The sequence below is a fragment of the Heterodontus francisci genome, chromosome 12, assembly GCF_036365525.1.
Source record: "Heterodontus francisci isolate sHetFra1 chromosome 12, sHetFra1.hap1, whole genome shotgun sequence".
Classification (NCBI taxonomy): domain Eukaryota; kingdom Metazoa; phylum Chordata; class Chondrichthyes; order Heterodontiformes; family Heterodontidae; genus Heterodontus; species Heterodontus francisci.
Window position 1 is genome coordinate 31,843,704 of NC_090382.1, and position 20,081 is coordinate 31,863,784.

Genomic DNA, 20,081 nt, shown 5'->3' on the forward strand with positions numbered 1-20,081 from the left:
CTCTTAATATGATGCAGTGGGACGTTAGTTAAGGTGCTCAAATTAGCTCAACGTTTACAGTGCTTTTAGAATTTTATGAATCGCGCACAGGAACCGCGGGGCTTCAAAGGAGGCGGCATGGTGCTGAGAGTTCAGTGCTGCCTCTGTCAACCAGCCATACTGAGAGCCAACAAGCAGTGGAAGGGAGGATGAAGAAGAGAGGCTATTGCAGGCAGTGACAGAAGGTGGGGTAAAGGAGGCAGCACTTATGGGGTTGGGGGGATTTGTGAATGTGTGAAGGTGGCAGGACCAATAGGGGGGCGGGGGGGGTGCATGTGTAGGTGGCAGCACCAACACAGTGGTTGTGCTGCAAGGGTGACAGAGGGGCAGTGGCAGTTGCTCCCAAGAGGCTGGCCAGGGAAAGCACTTGGGGGAGGTGGGCTGCAAAGAACCCACAGGACTAGGAGAGAGTCAACCTGCCATGGGCCTGATCCATCCAGTCTTCATGGACCCCCCCCCCAAAGAGGAGGAGCAGCACTGAGGGAGGGAGGTCAAGGCACCAGTAGTGGGGGGCATAGCAGGAATGCCAAGAGCAAGAGGGCCAGCCTCCAGATGAGCTCACTGGAGAAGTGCGCAGAGGAGCGCGGCAACAGCCTCCTGCACAAAGAAGGACCTATCCCCGATAGACAATCTACTGTGCATGGTTCAAGTATCTCCAGATGTCCAAGTGACAGTTTCAGCACAGACTGAGGCTCTCCAGGGAGGCTGTTATTGATCTCTGCACCAAGCTTCAGGATGAACTGAGACCTATGGGGTGTGGTGGACACCCAGTGCCAGTGGCCCTGAAGATGACTGTGACTCTCAACTTCTATGCCTCCAGATCTTGAACGGGATCCAGTGGGGACATGTGTGGGAACTCACAGGCAACGGCCCATCAGTGCATCAAGGAGGTGACTAATGCCATGTTCAAGAGGGCCGACGAGTATGTGCTGTGCTGGACTGACCTGGACAGTCAGGCAGACAGGTCCATTGGGTTCGAAGCCATCGCTGGATTGCCCCAGGTGGAGGATGTGATCAACTGCACACATTTCACCATCAAGGCTCCCATGGAGGAGCCAACAGCCTTCATCAACAAGAAGAGCTTCCATTCCATCAATATCCATCTGGTCTGTGGCCATCAAAAGTGGATCCTTCAGGTGTGTACCAGGGAAGCAGCCATGCCATCAACATACTTTGGAAGTCCCAGGTGCCAGAGCTGTTCCACAACACCACCCCCCACCACCACCGGTGTGCCATCAGGGATTATTCTCGGGGACAATGGCTACCCATTGAAGACATAGCCACTCACACCTGTGAAGAACCCTCACATTGTAGCGGAGGAGAGATACAATATCTGCCACGGTTCCACCCCAGCGACCATTGAGCAGGCCATTGGGCTGCTTAAGACAGATTCAGGTCCATGGATCAATCTGGCAGAGCCTTTCAGTACGCCCCAGGGAGGGTTTCCTGCATCGTGGAGATCTGCTGTGATTTGCACAACCTAGCAGTGCAGAGTGGGGAGGCCTTGAATAATGAGGATGACATCAATTGCTACTCCTGATCCAATGAGGAGGATGTGGGGGAGGCTGCTGAGGAGGCAGCACAGGATGAGGAACACTTTGCTCCAGAGGCAAGAGGAAATGAAACACGTGCAAGGGAGGCTTGGGACAATCTCTTACATACTCATTTCCTGTTACCCTGGTGCCCTTTGACAATCAGTGCAATAAAACACACCTCTATACAGACATACTGTCAACTCCTTCATCTCGCACTCCAAAGCCCAGGTTCACAGCATGCACTGACAAAGCTGAGGAGCTGACCAGCCGCGGCCTACTCCAACACTAGCAGCCCAATGAGGGACCAACGCGACAGATGACAACTAACAAGGGGAGAAATGGAAAGGATGACCAACATTTATTGAGTGGCACAATGTAAAAAAGCCTTAACATGTACAAAGTGTCATGCTCACGAGAAGTGCAGCGATGAAAATACAGAAACAAACTGAAGAGTTACTAAAAATTTGCATTTTCCTTTTAAAAAGTGGGCAATGTGCTGCAAAATGGCTGCCGAAGGTCGGGCTGACCGAACCTGTATATTTGAACTGTCTCACTGTCTGTTAAGGATAAAAGGATACATTCCAAGCTAAGAGGTGTCAATTACACCCATTCTTAAACCAACAAGAGGCATTCCTGAATTGAATGGGTACTTCTGAAACAAAGAAGGTGTGAAGTAGCCACATCCTGGTCCATTGTTGGTCACCACAGGGATGCGGTCACACATCTCTAACAGAAGAAAATGTGAGAGATTTTCACCTTAAAAAGTAGCTCTCTGGAGAGAGAGGAGAGAGGGGAGAGATCACAACAACATCACAAAAAGCCTGTCCAGCCTAGAACTGAGAGATCCATCAAAACCAAAGAAGGACCCCTGCTGCAGATTCTACCTTTCAACCTGGGGCAGAGGGAACTGAAAGTGACCACCATCTCCAGACTAAATTCTCAACCATCAGAAAATCTACAAACAACCCAGGCCTGCAACTTCAAAATAGAAACTGTCCTCCGAGAAGATTCAACAAGTTTACCATGAACACCGAACACCTATATCACTTCAAACGACTTACCCTTTTCCTCTCTATCTATTCTTGTGTGTGTGCGTGTGAGTGAATGCATGCGTGGGTGCAGTTGTGACCATTTTGGGAATGAATATTGTTCAATAAATAGTTAATCTTCTGTTTTTAAACTTACAAGAAAACTTGTTGCTGTCCATTTATTTAACAAATAAAACACAAGGGGTTAAAAACCAAATAACAAAAACATTTGCTGTGGTGAGTTGGGAGGTGAACAGTGAGAACCACCCACACCCTTAACAACCTGGCCATAATAAATGTCTAAACACCTGTGAAACCCAAGTTCATCTCGGTGCTCTTAACTCACTTACATGTGCTCTTACAAGGTGCCATCCCTGCACTTGCTGCTGAGGTGGAGGCAGGCTGCTGACCATGTCGCCCCTTGGCTTGGGATGACATTGGTGACTATCTCCTGGCTGCCTGAGGCCTGGAGGGCCCTGACATGCTGAGGGGCTACTGCACATGTGCAGGACCCTCTTCTGTTGTCACAGCTGCTAGAAGTACTGGGGACACTGGCAGAGAGAATGAGCAGCCACTGTTCACACCAGGAGTGACCTGAGAGGAGCCCCAGATGCAGAAGGCAGCTCTCCTCCTCCCTTGCAAAGAGCACTTGCACATCCCTGCTGAGCTGAGAAGGATGAGCACCTTGTGGAGATTCCAGGTGTCTCGTCTCCCTCTCGCCTTGCCACTGTTGCATAGAGCTCATGGACAATGTTATGTTTAGGCTGGGTTGCTGTATATATTATATATCTGATTTATCTCAGAGCAATGCAGATATCACACTTGTATTAAATCACCAACTGGTTTGTTTACAGTACTTTAAAATATCTCACTACTTAAAAGATCTCAGTACAATGTATTTTCAGAACACAATCTCTGTTTCTTTTAGTTTCAATTTCAACTAGATTTAAACAATCAACCACAGTGAACACTGGTAAATGAACCGACTAATACAATCAAACTTAGATCAATCAAACAGTACAGACAAAGTGATGGCCTGCAGATCTGTATGCATCTCCGGTATCCATTGAGTGACTTGCTGGTTCTGGCTCTTCAAGGGGGTCGCCAACCTTTCCATGGAGGAAGCCATATGTATACTCACCTGAAACTCATGGTCTGGATGGATTCCTCCATCAGCTGCACATGGGTGTGCATAGCCTCTGCAGCTCCACCAGATGTTTCCTTACCTCTTACTGTACCTCCAGCTGGTGTTATTTTGCCGACTAGTCCAAAGGCACATCAGCAGCCTGGGCTCAGCATGGGTCTGACCTCCCACAGTCCTCCAACTGTCAGTGGCTTCAGCTGTCACAGCCTCTGATAGCTGCTCGGGCGCAGCTGCGATGTGCTCCTCCTGAATCTGCTCGCGAACACATACCCACTGTCATGAGAGTATCTGTGCTGGTGGAGGATGTGGGGCAATGATGTGACAGTGCACCCTCTGAGGATCCCTCCTCCTCCTCAGAGGTGGACAGATGGTCCCCACTCTCTCCAGCTCTGTGTCCTTCGGGATTTCTGAAACCTGCCAGAGAGAACACAAACATTTAGGGGTTAAGGGCTTTACACCTCCTCATCCCAACCATACCTGATATGGAGCTCTATGTGTCCAGTGGTGGAGACGTGAGCACTGTGCCTCATGTAAGGGTCAGAAGAATCCTTGTGCCCCTGCACTCATTCACTCACTCTCCTCTATTGGCACTCCTGTTTCGCCATCAGCAATCGCACGGCCACTCTGAGACCCAGCCAGTTCCAGGGCCTCCTCCTCTGCCCGGGTCAGGATACACAGGTCTGGGAAACCCTGGGAGGCCACCAGACTTGACCATCTCGTTATTGCTGTGTGACCATTTCTTCTGCAAGCAGAAGAAGGAGTTTCCCCACGAAGATTCGCAAAACACTTCTTTTGGTGGCAGCCCTTTGGTCCATGGTGGGGGCGCATGAATGCCTCCTCCACATTTCCGGGGAGACCTTGTGGAAGTCAGCAGAGACAGATGGCTGCCTCTCGCCAAGATGCAACCATACATCTGACAAGATCTGCCGCTATCTGACCCCCTTGCCACCAGCTGGGTGGTCAATCTCTCTCCAACAAGTGCACCATCTCACGTTTCCACATACAAGCCCCAAAGAGGAAAGTGGTATAGAGAACTCACATTGGCGGAGCGAAGGAGGTCATTGACCCATTTGTGGCACTGCATCCATGTCTGGTGACCTCCTCTGCAATCTCTGTCCAGGCTTGCTTGATCAGGTAGGCCAGTCTCTTCCTCTTGTACCTTGGGAAGAGGACCTCACACTTTGCCCTGCAGCCTGGAGGAGGACCTTCAGGCAGGCATTGCTGAACCATGGGGCCACCCAGTGCCTTCCCTTTGTCACTGTTGCAGCAGGCTCCCGATCAGCTCCTTCTGCACTGTAGGTCAGCTGGGTGTCTAAGGGGAGAAAGGGGGGGGCTCTTCACTGTTGGTCAGGCAAGAATTTCAAACAAGGCAGCAGTGCATGCAAGGCTGGTAGCCCTTTAAATATGGCACCAGTACCTGCTTTTGAGTCAGTTGACATTGCCATTGGCACCTCATTGACCACCTACAGTCTTTTATTGGATGTGTGATCACATTTGGCTGGCCGCATGATGCTCATGTGGAAGTGTCACCTGCTTCTGGTGTCACCGTCGGGACTTGTGGCCTCCAAACAAAATTCAGCCCATTAGATCTGGTTTTAAGCTGTCACACTTAGTACAGTGATAGTGCTACACAACGCAATGGAAGGTGTCCTCCGTGTGAAGGTGGGACTTGGGCCCCACGAGTGGTCAATTCTACCAATGGTGTCATATGTAGACACTTCTGTGACAGGTAGATTTGTAAGGATAAGTCTAAGTAGGCTATTCTCTTGTGTTGGTTCCCTCACCACCTGTTACAAGCTCAGTCTGACAATTATGTCCTTCAGGACTTGGTCAGTGGTGGCCCTACCAAGCCTCACTCGGACATTGCTGTCCCCCACCCAGAGTATTTTCTGTACCTTTCTTACCATTAGTAATTCTTCCAGGTGGTGTTAAATATGGAGGAGTACTGATTCATCAGCTGAGGGAGGTTGGTAATCAACAGGAGGGTTCCTCACCCCTGTTTCAGTAATCCTGGGAGTCCTTAACATTGACCAGAAGTGTCACTGCGTCAAGTGAGTGTTGAAGACTCCAAAGTAATCCAAGGCAACTTTATACAGCTGTGCCCCCACCTCTGCTGGATCTGTCCTGCCAGTGGCATAGGATAGACCCATCACAGAGCTAAGGAAGAGGAGTCTAGGACATTGACTGGTAGGCATGATTCTGTGAGTATGACTATGTCAGGCTGTTGGTGACTACCCTGTGGAACAGCTCTGCCAACTTTGGTCTAGTCGCCAGATGTTAGTGATATGGATTTTGTAGGATTGACTGGACTGCATGTGCCTTTGTTGGGTCCTGCTTCGATGCTTAGGTTGCAGCTGAAGTGGTTTGTCTGGTTTTATTCTTGTTTTCCTTTGTCGCCATTTGATACAACTTAGGCACATGCTCGGCCACTTCAGGGAGCAGTTAAGATTCAACCACATTGATATGGGATGGAGTCACATCTAGGTCAGACTGGATAAGGACAGCAGGTTTCTTTCCCTGAAGGACATTAATGAGGAGGTTGTGTTTTTACAATAAACCAATAGCTTCATTATTACTTTAATTAGCTTTTTATTTCCACTTTTGTTTAAACTGAACTCAAATTCTCATGATTGAATTTGAACTCATGTTCCCAAGATTATTTGGCCAAGCTTCTGAATTGCTAATCCAATAGCATAACCTCTACACTACCATACCACATTAACTGTGAAATACAATGAACAAAGTTTATAATAGATTAATTACCTTTTAAGAAAAGTCTTTGGAAAATAACATTTATTGCCAAAATCGGTCTGGCTCATCCACTTTTGGTCTCAATCAATTGAATTTGAATGGTGAAATATATAAAATAAACTTTACAATATGATGCTCTCTGTCTTTAAATCCCAGAATGTGATAGATAACTGCACCTGTGCCAAACGTCAGCTTTTATCCTCATAATTCCCTTTGAAGTCAGGTCTCCAGCCAAAGTTGACCAGGTTAAAATTCTCAGATTCAAATGAAGCCATTTGAAATTTTAGATATATCTTTATACAGTTACGAGCTGAATAGAAAATGTAGAAACAAATTTGCATCTGTAAGAAGCAAAACATCTCCCCATAAAAAGAGAAGTTTCTGTATGCAGACCGTAGATTAACATACAATGCAATGTTCATTCTGTCAGCTTGCTCAGCTTAGAAAAATGGGAGTTGCGGTTTACATTACAGGTATGCAATTTAAAACAGGAGATTAATCTTACCGTAGGATTAAAGAGAACTTGAACTATCAGAACCTTCCGAAATTTACTTTGAACTATCTCAAGCATTGCAAATTCTTATTGGTGATGATAGAACAAATGAATGAACTTGCATTTGTCATGCAGGCCCCCACCTGCCAAGAATGAGGCACATTAATATCACCACATGAACATTAAATTTCAAATTGTTCCTGGGAAGAAGAGAAGGCCTGTGACAAGGGCTTGCCAGGCCCCTGGCTAGAAAGACATTTTTGCATATTAACAGGCAGTGCTTGTAGACAAAGAAGCGACTCCCTGCTCCAATTCAATCCACAAACAGATGTGGTCACACCAGTTAGTCACATGACTAACTGGCTGTTGCAGTGTTTGAACTGGCAGAAAGCAGAATGCTCCTGGATTGAAAAGACCTCTCCTGGCTGGCTGGCTAGCCACAGCCTCTCCTGTCTGCTCCCATCTCTTTCTCATGGATCTCCAAAACCCACTGAAGACACATGAACCAAGAGAGAAAAGTCTCCTCCATTCAACAAGGTTTAAGAGGAATACTGGGCCCCAATGAAAAGACCTACCTACAATCAAGGACTCTACAGTGAGCTCAAAGCACAGTAACCAAAAAGCCCTCTTCAGAAATTGGCTCAAACTTTTCCACTTTATTTTTCTTCTGCTCTTTTCTGTCCCTATTTGCATGTATCGCATTTGCATACAAGCGTTGGTGCGTCGTGTATCCATAGGAATTACCGAAATTAGATTTTAAGTTTAAGTTTAATAAATTTCAACCTTTCTTCTTTAAACCCAAGAAAACCCGTTTGTGCTGGTTTCTTTGCCTTATAATTGGAATGCGGTGAACAAGAATTCACCAAGGGGGAGCTAAAAATATAGTCTGTTTAAAATTAAACCCTGTTATGGTAAGACCAGGTGAAAGCAGAAAGGGAACCCTAGACTTCTTTCTCATCTGGTTGTAACATTTTACCTCGCACCTTTCACCTCCACAGGGTGTCCCAAAGCACTCAACGGAAAATTTACTCTTTTTGAAGTGTAGTCACTGTTGTATTCCAGCACTTGACTAGCCTTGTTGCTAGTGGCTGGATAATTATGTGCAATGTTGATTAATTATACTCAGTGAACCCCATCCACCATACCATCATGTAATACTATAACGGGGTTTATTAACTTACATTTTTACCTATCTTAAAATCCATCTGACATTCTTCAGCAGATTAACAATCTTTTATGTGCTATTATGTGCCTTATACCAACCACGTTCTTCATATTTTGATTATATCCAGTTTGCTGATCAACCATCAGCAGGACCCTGGAGACCTCTGGAACTCCCCGGTTTAGGTATGAGATTGCCAAGCCTGTCACAGAGGGTTGACCTGTTGACATCAGCTTCTTCTCAGACGCAGTTCTTTCAACATTGGACTTGCATGGCTAGTACATTAAAGTGGCTGGTATTATACAAGTTGATCCGTGACAACCCTTCCAATACACTGAAGGCTAGCATTTGTTAAGTAGTCAATGAGGAAACTGAGACTTGGCATGGGAGCAGCTGGTAGGTATTATCTGGAGGCTGAGTATAATGGCAATAAAAATAGAAGTATAGCACAGAGGAGGCCATTTGGCCCATTGTCCATGTGTTGACTCTTTGTTGGACTTTCTCCTCTCATTCTGATTAGGACAGTAGAGTTACAGGAATAATGGAATGCACTCAAAGCACTAAGTCACTTCATTGAGTTACTTCAGATATCCAAAAATCATGCAATATAATGCTCTACCCTACTATGGATTACTTAATACTTGTAATTACATATTCCCAAAATATGAAGCAAGCAAAATATGTACAATCACCAAGAGCAGTCAACTTCACATTGATTGTAGTTTCCTAGTGTCTGACCGGGTCACTCCATTCCTTCCAGTTGCAAAACCAAAGTTTCTCTAACAGTTTCTGTTGTACCTAAATTTTAGGGAGGGACAAGACATCATACTGACAGTGGCTTATTGTCCAGTTGGTACTTGACTTAGGCCAAAACGTACAACCACGTTCTGAGCCCTTTGAGAAAGCCCGCCCTGATGCTGTCCATCTACCTTGGATCTCCTTTAGCAATTTTCCATGATGTGAAGGACCACTGCAACAGTTACTGGTCGTGGATTTGTTGCAAGTCTCATCCATTGAGTCAGTCAAGTTCTAGGTAAAAGTGTTTGCAGAAGAAGTCAACAGATCGTTAAATTCTATATTATCTCACACCTGTAGGATTTCTCATTAATTTGTTGGTCATTAATTCGGACAGATAACTCCTTTAGTTGGACTAACTTTGTTCCTTCCTTATAGCATTATCAGGTTCTTTGCCGTTCTGCCACAAATCAGCCAGTTTAATTTAAAAACAAGAAATTCTTCTCTAAGCACTGTTCACTGGTTCTTCACCGGGCATGATGGTTAACATGGTCAAGCTTCAACATGAAGTTAAATTTGAGCAAAGCCGTAATAAGAACAAAAATTGCTGGAAATACTCAGCAGGTCTGGCAGCATCTGTGGAGAGAGAAGCAGAGTTAACGTTTCAGGTCAGTGACCCTTCATCAGAACTGGCAAAGGTTAGAAATGTAAAAGGTTTAAGTAAATGAAGTGGGGCGGAGCAAAAGAGAACAAGAGGGAAGGTTTTGATAGGACAGCGGGTCACAAAGAATAACTAACAAGGAGGTCATGGGGCAAAGGCAAAGAGTGTGTTAATGATGTGGTGAAATACAAAGCATTAGTGCAAAGAGGGTTTTAAATGACAGACTAATGAAAGCCTAGCCAAAAGCACAAACACGAAAAAAAATGGTAGGCAGGTGCATGGTAAAAAAAAGAGTAAAGCCATTACTGTCTTACAGTCCTCCCTCAAGTGTCTGAATTTTTTTCAAATTCTCCAGAATTCGCTCTCCCTCAATGCTCTGCCACTTTTTTAACAGTTGTTTTTGTTTTCTCTTTCGATTTCATCATATGAGGTCAATCAGTAAGAGTACTACAATATTAGCACCAGGACATGAGAAATAATTCTTATTCACAGATGGATCATGATATTTATTTCAAAGTCCCACCAGGAAGAATCTCTTTCTGGATTTTATGATCGTTCTAGATCAAAATGTAATAATTCAATTGATGCTTTAGCTCATCTTCTACATTAATATTTCTATTTAATAAAACCCACACTCCAATCCTTGTAGACCAGATTGGAGTAAAACAAAATGTTTCTGATGCAACAGAACAGGTTGGATTACCATACTGGTACTCCTGGCGTATCATGGTAACACAGTACTCTCCCCTTCCCCAATATGATTTGACCAGGCATTGTTCTCCCGGGGCGACCTGCATGGTACAATTCCATGCCACATGATCCCATTTGAACCCACAGTCTGGAGCTGCATGCTCTGTTATGTCAAAAGGACAGATGAATGTATCTCAGATTTTAGTACACCCAGTAAGGTCTGGGGCCACCCATGTGATCCTATCTACCCAGGCCACACACCTTGGTGGTTATTACTATTCTACTACATGGTCTCCTCTCAGCACCCCTATGTTTTCTACATGAAATAGAGGACTCAGGATTGCTCCTTCTGGCAAAACAGCGTAGTACAACACCAAACCCAATAGTGTGATGTCCTTTTGATTCAACCAATTACAGTGGTGTCTTACTGGGTATTCCTGTATCAGTCTTCTAACTTGACACATAGTCAAATTAAATTGATAAGTGGGCATAGCCTTTAAATGCCATTCTATCACCCACGAGGGAAGCTATCCCTCAGTAACTTTTCTCTGGCTTGTTCCACTGACCAAGATCCATGCATTATACATACATCAAGCTGGATTTTACCAGCTCTCCAGGGATGGGCTGGAAGGTGGAGGGGGGAGGGAAATGTCGAGAGAAAGCGAGGGGGTGGAGTGCCCGTAGCCTTCCCGCCGCCATGGCATTCTGGAAGGCAGAGGATGGCTCTCCTGCCAGATGCCAATTGTGCCACTTAAGTGGCAATTAAGGGCCACTTCCTGCCACTGTTGGCATTTTACCAGTGATGGGTGGGCCCTCCGCCGTGTGGGGAGACCGCCTGATAATCCCTGCCAGCCTCCCTGTGGCTCAGGAGGGTGCCCTCCTAATCGGGCACTCTGTGGCCCACAGAGGGGCCCCCAGTGACAATGGCCATGCCTGCGGCAACATCTCCCTCTACCCTCAGCTACCACCCCCGCCCCTCACTGGGCCATGCCTGAATGGCCCTGGTGACCCCTGATCCCACTCATCTCATTGCAAGGGCAAAGTCCATCGCTGTGTCTCTCAGCTGGGTGTAGTTCTTCCAGTGGCCACTGCTCCCAGTGACACTGCTGGGATTGAGGAGCTATCAGCCCTCCGATTGGCTGGCAACTCGGAGGTGAGTTGTCATCCCTTAAAGGAACGGGAGGCCCAATGGCAGCTCATTAGCTGCATGATGGGCCTAAAATGCTGCCAGGGGACCTCCAAATGGCTGAGGCGGGGTTACTCCCAACCATCATTACAGCCCCTGCCACCCCGAAAAAGTCAACCTGTCATTTCTGGCTGCTTCATGAGATGTACTTGTATTCTCTTTTATAATGTGTCTATGGTTTCTAGATACCTGACTATATCTTGCAAATGCATCATCAATATCCCATCCTCTTTTAATTCCTCATTCATCAAATTAAGCTATTTCTAACCAATTTCACAGACCCATCCACAGCCACTAAGTCAATGGTATTGACAAATGAGGTTCCGGTGTTAAAGGCTGCTGCAATATTATTGATTGTATCCCAATGCTTTCTGATATGTGTATTATTATCATCACCCTTTCTGGTATCAGCGGTTTCCGACCGCTGTCTGCCTGGGAGGTCAAGATGATACAAAACCTCCAAATCCTTTTCGGCCAGGGTGTCGCCCATTCACTCCCAAAATTCTTCAACTAATGTGTGCATTAACCTCTTGTGCCACTGGACGGTTTTGAGTTTACACCATTTGGGCCTCCCCAATACTGTTAAATTCAGGATCACTGATGTGATTTTGTGATGGACATCATGATACAGGATCTGTCAAGTTGCGATCATTACTGGTCCATTTGTTGGTCCAGGTATGTGGGGGCAACTCTCCTGAGGGATTTGAGTTACATTATTGGGGGGAGAGGGCTTGGAGCAAAGTCTCAGTTCTACAGCCTGCAGTATACCCTCCTTTAACACATTCCTCTGTATGATAGGAGCTCATATGGGTCTCGGTTTTCTCATACCACTGGTAGGTAGCACCATCCTTCATGTTTCTCGTCTGTCATTCAATATTTATGTCACAACTAGCTCCCGCCACATTATAATTCTTTTGTGTAACCCTGCTCAGATTGACACAGGCATATCTCCCTTCATGCTCTTGCCACGACTGTGGCCAACATAACAAATTCTTCTCTGATAATCAATTGTACTGGGCCTTGTCAATTCTTGCTAGAATCCCTCACTTGGTGGTAACTCATATTGTCATCCTTCTTGTTCTGGATGAACCATACATGTTGCTGAGATTTGCTTCTCCACTTACATGTTAGGCATACTTCTCTCCCCTCCTGTACCTCATAAATGGTTACCCTTATCCTGGCTCTGATACAATTTGTCTGGCAGTCACCCTGGATATGTCAGAGAGAAACCTCTTGGGTGCCTTCCCAAGGTTGGATTTCTGGGATGATGGAGATTTGGCTCTCGTAATCTGAGCTGTTGATTTTCCCTCCACATCCAACCAGCATGGTCTGTGTGCTTTCCGTGGTGCAAAGAAACACACAATATACATCAGTAAATACAATAATCTCTTCATTTTCCCTCTGTACCTCAATCTCATCTGCCAGAGACGGGAACAAATTTGGAATGTCACTTTTGTTTTATCTTCCTCTCCTCCTACATTTTGGAATTCTCACTAGCTGTATTTCTCAGGTGTTTTTTGCTGTCTAGTATAAGATGGTCTCTGCTGCGCTTGTGTTTGTTCTTTTTGTGTTTTCCTCTTTTTCCTTTTCTGGTTACAACTCATAGGTAGAGTTGGATTCAATACTCTCTGTCCCTTCTTCCTCACCTTGATATACTGTACCTGTTCAGACAGTTCCTCTGAGAAGTTTAGTGGAGCTGGATCATTGACCCAGACACGTAATGATATCTTCCCAGTGGTGCATACCATCCCGATCATTTTGTTGGACCTATTGTTGGGCTACAGAGCTTTTAACATGAAATGACTTAATTGCATTCAACAGCTGAACGGCATCCACAATGGGGATTGCCGTATCCACTATATTATACAGTCCCCTATATAGCTGTTTGAACATGCCCACCCTTGCACAGTTGCGGACCATCACTTGGTCTCCTACCTCCCATTCCTGAGGTTTACTCAGAGTGAGGAGCAGTTGATTATGTTGATGCACCTTTCCTATGTTATAGGTAGAATTCAGATGTAACTCTCTTATTACATTTTTAACCTTTGCCAATTCTGATGTAAGGTTGTTGACCTGAAATATTAATTCTTTTTCTCTGTCCACAGATGCTGCTTGACTGCTGAGTATTTCCAGCATTTTCTGTTTTGTAACTTTTGTTGTGTTTTCCATTGCTCTTTCAAGTACTCATCCCTGGTTACTTCTTTACTCTGTTTCTCAGTCAGGGTGTGGAACGACAAGGCCTCTACCCACTTACTGAAGTTATCTACCAATACCAGGCAGTATTTAAGACCCAAGGAAATCAGTCTGAACACTCTTTCCATGTGACATGTGTGTTCGAGAGGAACATTTGTCATCAGAATTGTTAGCTGCACATACCGAAAAGTTCTTACAGAAATCCTCCACATCCTCTCCGAGGTGTGGTCACCATCCCACTTCTTCTACCCTTTTCCATGTAATTTTGAGTCCCATCCTGGGCCTCCATGTGCTAACTGAATAAACTCTTCCTGGTATTCTTCTACCCAATTGTCACTTTACTATCTCCTTCAATCTCTGACCCTTTCTCTTTCTCTTCCATGATAGTGTTTAGCACTACATCTTTCAATTGAACAATTTTAAGATCTGGTGGGAGAGGCACCATATTCGGTGTGGGAGTTACAGCAGTCACTACTCCTGGTTGATATGGGTTCCAGAAAACTCATTTCTCTCCACCTTTCCTACAAACTCATTGGCTTTACAGTTACCTTCCCACTTGAGTTTTTTGAGTGAGCTTTTACCTTATGTATGGAATACTCAAGCCTGGTGTTTATTGGCCTCCAATATAGTGGCTAACATAGGAGCTGTAATCAGGGGTTTTCCAATTGCTGACATAAAACCTCTTCAAGCCCAAATTGCCAGATACTCCATACAGGAATTACAAGTAAACATTGTTACACTCACGAAGGGAACACTGATGAAATATGAAATGAACTGGACGAATTATGAAATAAAAGTCAACTGTTGAAATGATCTACAAAAAAGGACACATTTGTGCCACAGACAAAATGGAGTAGTGGTCAGGTGACCCCTCCTGTACTGTCAATCAACATATTTGTCTGTTGAAGACGAAATCCATTATCCACATCTGAATTAGCTTTGAGGAGAACACGTTGAAATGGAAAAATAGCCCATTTTTTAAAAAATTCATTCATGGGATGTGGGTGACGCTGGCTAGGCCAGCATTTATTGCCCATCCCTAATTGTCCTTGAGAAGATGGTGGTGAGCTGCCTTCTTGAACCGCTGCAGTCCATTTGGGGTAGATATACCCACAGTGCTGTTAGGAAGGGAGTTCCAGGATTTTGACCCAGCTACAGTGAAGGAACGGCGATATAGTTCCAAGTCAGGATGGTGTGTGACTTGGAGGGGAATTTGCAGGTGGTGGTGTTCCCATGTATTTGCTGCCCTTGTCCTTCTAGTTGGTAGAGGCCGCGGGTTTAGAAGGTGCTGTCTAAGGAGACATGCTAACAACTCCTATCTGCAGAAATGGAGCTCAAAGACCTTTTCAGGCAGACTGACTCCGAAGCCAAGGTCAAAATAATAGATGTGAAATAACACATGTTTATCAAAATCGACCATATTCAGATGCCATCATGTAACAATGGTTCCCATATCCTGGAACATGATACGAATCACGCCAAGGGAGAGAATCCTTAGTCACCTGACCAAAACCCCAACATGACAAGTTTCCACCTTAAAAGGTACCCCGCTGGAACGAGAGAGGCAGAACAGCCAGACAGGACAGCAGGACATTCAGGCCTGCATCGCTGAAAGATTTCCTCCCAAAAAGCTTCTAAATGTTTTTTAAAACGACAAACAACAATTGGACTCAGAATTGCATGCTACCCTCTACTCTCTACCTTTTCTTATATGTGTGGATGTGTGTGAATGTGTGAGTGAGTAAACATTTTTGATTACTGTGTGAAAATAAATATATACCTTTCTTCTTTAACCTATGAGAAAACCTGTTGTTTGACTGTTTATTTGACCCTTAAAACACTCAGGGACTAAAACGCTAGATTTAAAACACTATCTGCGGCCAGTTGAAAGGTCAAAAGTGGAAGTCACCCACATCACATTTGAATAGTTCAGTTGTCCTGGCCAGGGACAGTCAAAGCAAAAGCAGCTATTGCTCCACCATTGCCTTCACGGTGACATGTTCCTGATTTCAAAAGGAAATTGGATGGCCACTTGAAAGAAATCAACTTGCAGGCCTTTGAGGATCAAGTGGGGGAGTGGGACTGACTGGATTGCTCCGTGGAGATCCGGCATGGACTCGATGGGCTGATGGCCTCCTTCTGTGCTGTAAATGACTCTATGATTTCCCACCTGTCCGTTACAACATCGAGTCAGAGCCACATAAGTCTGTTAGCTCCGCCTGCTGGCATAGTAGCGGGAAGAGATACTGATAATTCAACCTCCCTTTGCGGATAATGAATCCCACAGCCTATTTTCCTTTTCCCTCCTTTCACAGAACTCCAGCATCTACATAAATATCTTTTCCTTCGGGGTGGATTCCTGCCCTGAATCCTCCCTCAGTTTCCTAAACGCCCTCTAAGGTACAAGTATGGAGTTCTTCCAGACAGTTGAGATTAGCCGCAAATTTAAGGTCATCCACTCCGGTCACCTTAATGTTTTTCCCATTTTGCATTAAAGTCCATCTGGCTATTCTGGCTATTCCTTCTTTGATCCTTCGGTCAATAATCGGTTTTGAGTGTGGTGGGTAAGTAATATGAGAGGCCAGGTGCCAGTGAAAACTGTAAAATGTTTCACTGCCCAACAGGTTGCTAACAGATGTCTCTCACAGATGCAAAATCCTTTCTGCATGTCTGCCAGGACCCTGAACGCATAGGCCACAGATCATGAGTGGCTGATCATTTCCTGCATAAGGACTACACTTAAGTTGGCATCTGTGGCTGTGCAGATAAAAGCCTGTGTTGAGATTTACTGCTCCTAGAGCTGGAGCAGTCTGCAAGTCCATTTTCATTTTAACAAAAGCCTCTTTCCATTTGGCATCGCAGTCCCACTTTACCCCTTTCTTTAATAGTCTCAGCAGGCGATCCATGGTCACGGCTTACACCTCTATAAACTCCCTACAGTATCCTGTCCATCCCAAGAAAAAACTTAGGGCTGTCAACGATCCTGGACAGGGCAAATCTTATACTGTCTTTCTCTTTGCCTCGTCTATAGCATGCTCTTCAGGAAGAATAGTCAGTTCCAAGAACTGGACCTCTGCATCTCCTTCTGTCCTATCTGTGCCTTTTTAGGATTCACCTTAAAACCTGCTGCCTGAAGTAACTCCAGTAGCTCTGCCAACAGCTCTCTGTGTTCTCCCTCACTCAGAGAACAGTAACTTGTCGACAAGCTTATATTGGTCCTCCGGGTGTTGGGGAATCGACTAAAATCTATTCAAGATGTCAAGGACAGAGTATACAGAGTGGATCTTGCAATATTCCTAATCAGCTCCACCACTGCTTTCACAGTGGGGGCACAAGCGAAAATATTCTTATTGAGTACCCGATAATCAATGGTCGTTCCCCAGGAACTGTTGGGTTCCTTAACTGGCCAAATAGGGGAATTTACATGTGTGCCTAAGGGTCTCGATACTCCCTGTTCCACTATGGAGGATACTACCTTTTCCAGATCTTTCTCAGTTCTTTAAAATTCTAACAGGACTAGACAGGCTAGATGCAAGGAGGATGTTCCCGATGGCTGAGGAGTCCAGAACCAGGGGTCACAGTCTCAGGATACGGGGTATGCCATTTAGAACCGAGAGGAGGAGAAATTTCTTCACTCAGAAGGTGGTGAATCTGTGAAATTCTCTACCGCAGAAGGCAGTGGAGGTCAAGTGATTAAATATATTCAAGAAGGAGATAGATATATTTCTTAATGCCAAAGAGATCAAGGGATATGGGGAGAAAGTGGGAACAGAGTACTGAATTAGACAATCAGCCATGATCTTTTTTGAAAGGCGGAGCAGGCCCAAAGAGCCAAATGGCCTACTCCTGCTCCTATTTTCTATGTTTTTATGTTTCTATATATTGTTTTTGGGGTCGTGACATGGGCTTTCCTTCTATCCTGCCTTCTACCTCAGTCACCCACCCACAATCATGTTTGTACATGTCAAAGTTTGCCCTATTTTCTTCCACCATGGTCCTATACATCTCCAGTATTCTGGTTGTTAGAGTTCCAGGTCATAGGGCCCCGCTGGTGTTATAACACTCGCCGTGGCATGGAAGAATAACCAACACCCCATTGGATTGATTTAACCCACCCCACAAACAATCATTATGCATATTTACCATGGTATTATGGACCAAAATGCAATCTGACGCTAAAATTTCCATCCCAGCTTGGTCCCATCTCACCAAGAGACATATCCATTTTGTTTGAAGGGTTCCCACCTTTCGACCTAAAGGTTTGGATACCACCCCAGCCCCTATATTGCCCATAAATTCCTCCAATGTCAGGAATTTCCTGTGGACCATGAGGCGTTCATAGGAAAGAGTGAGTCCACCAGCATGCTGGACACTCCAGTGTCTACTAGGTAACTACCTTTCCTGCCCTCCACTATGACATCGATACATGAACTATAATACTCGTCATACCTGAATGGATACAGGTACTCAGGCTGGGCACAGCCCCTTCAAACTGAATTTCCCGGGACACCGTCTCCCTGGGGAGCATTCTCGCTCTGATACCATTTCCTAAATCTTTGACATTTTTGATGGGTAGAGACACTTAGTTTGGATATCCCTTGGGTATGGGAGCTCTGAATCTCCTCCTTCTTTGGTTTCTTACACTCTTGAGCAAACTGTCCTTTTCCCCCACAATTGTAGCACACGGAGGCGCTTTGACTCCCCCGGGTTTGAAAGACATCCACTCTCGCTGTCAATTTCATAGGATCCCGTCCTTCACCTCCCACACCTTACCTTCTGGTTTAGTTAGTACTCCTATGTGTCGTTTATCCTCCTGCCTAGCCTCAAATCATGGAATCATTTACCTTATCACTGCTGCCTCCGCATTAGTGAGACTGAGGTAATAGAAATCTGCCATTGCCGACTGTAGGTAAGGTGGACTATGGGAAATCAGGGTGCGCAACCAATGGATGAGTCCTTGGTCTTTCAGTTTACCCTGAGCTAAGTTCCCTACAATGGCTACATTATACGTCGGTCATAAAAAGTTGGCAAAAACCGCAGGAAACTCATTGACTACCTGTTTTATGTTATTTAACCGTTGAATGGATCCCATTTGTCCTCTCCCATTATCCAACACAATCGTCGTTTCATGGTATCAAAATTTTCCTGATGCATTTTAGTTTTGTGGGGAGGTCATTAAAAATTGATGGGCTGAGGGTAAATGATAATAATTTCCTGTTTTCTAAGTCCTGCCATACGTTCTATCGCCATGAAGTGCCCCTGCGGGTCGCCCCCACATCTCCAATTTTTTAATGGTACCGGCCATTTTCCTCAACTCCTCTGGGGAATAATTTTGGTGCATGCAGCCTGAGGGGTTTTACACAGGTTCCAGCCCCTCAGTTCACTTTGGCGGGAGGACCTTACACAGTGGTCTTTCCCCATTGAGCCTTTGCAGTGGCTGCCCCAAGCTTTAGTGCGTCCCTCAGCAAGTAGTTCTCGACCTTGGAATGTGGCAGTCTGCTACACTTGGTCACTGACAACTCTTTGCACTGGAAGGCCAGCAAGTTTTGGGCAGACCGAAGAGCGTCTTTCACCGAGTTGATGGTCCTCCAACAGCAGTTGATGTTTATCTCAGTGTGCATCCCTGGGAACAGCCCGTAGAGCACAGACTCCTGTGTTACAGAGTTGCTTGGGATGAACCTTGACAAAAACCACTGCATCTCTTTCCACATCTGCTTTGCAAAGGCACATTCCAGAAGGAGGTAGGAAACAGTCTCTTGCCCACCACAGCCACCTCGAGGGCAGCATGTGAAGGCAGTGAGATTCCAGGTGGGCAGGAAGGATCTGGCGAGGAGGGCCCTTCTCACCACCAGCCAAACTACGTCTTGGTGCTTGTTTGAAAGTTCTGGTGATGAGGCATTCTGCCAAATATCTGTGGCCGTCTGCTCGGAAAACCATCTGACAGGATCCACCATCTCCTTTTCCCATAGGGCCTTGAGGACTTTCCATGCAGACCACTGCCTAATGGAATGGTGGTCAAAGGTGATTTTCTGCACAAACTTTTCCACGAAGGATACGTGGTACGGCACGGTCCAACTGGATGGAGCGTTCCACGGCAATGTGGCCAGACCCATTGGGTACATTTTTTCCATCTTTATCCAGAGATTTGAACATCGTGTCCCTCCGGACCTGGTCCATTTTGCATCTCCAGATAAAGTGGAAATTGGCTCGGGTGACCGCCACAGCGCAGGAGTGGGGTATGGGCAAGACCTGCACCACATACAGCAACAACATGAGCGCCTCGCACCTGATGACCAGGTTATTACCCACAATGGAGAGAGAACGCCACTCCCAAGTGCTCGGTTTATGGTCTACCATGGCTACTCACTCCTTCCAGGTTTTGACGCACGCCCCGGCCCTTCCGAACCATATCTCCAGCACCTTCAGGTAGTCTGACCCGACGGTGAAGGGGACAAGGGATCGGT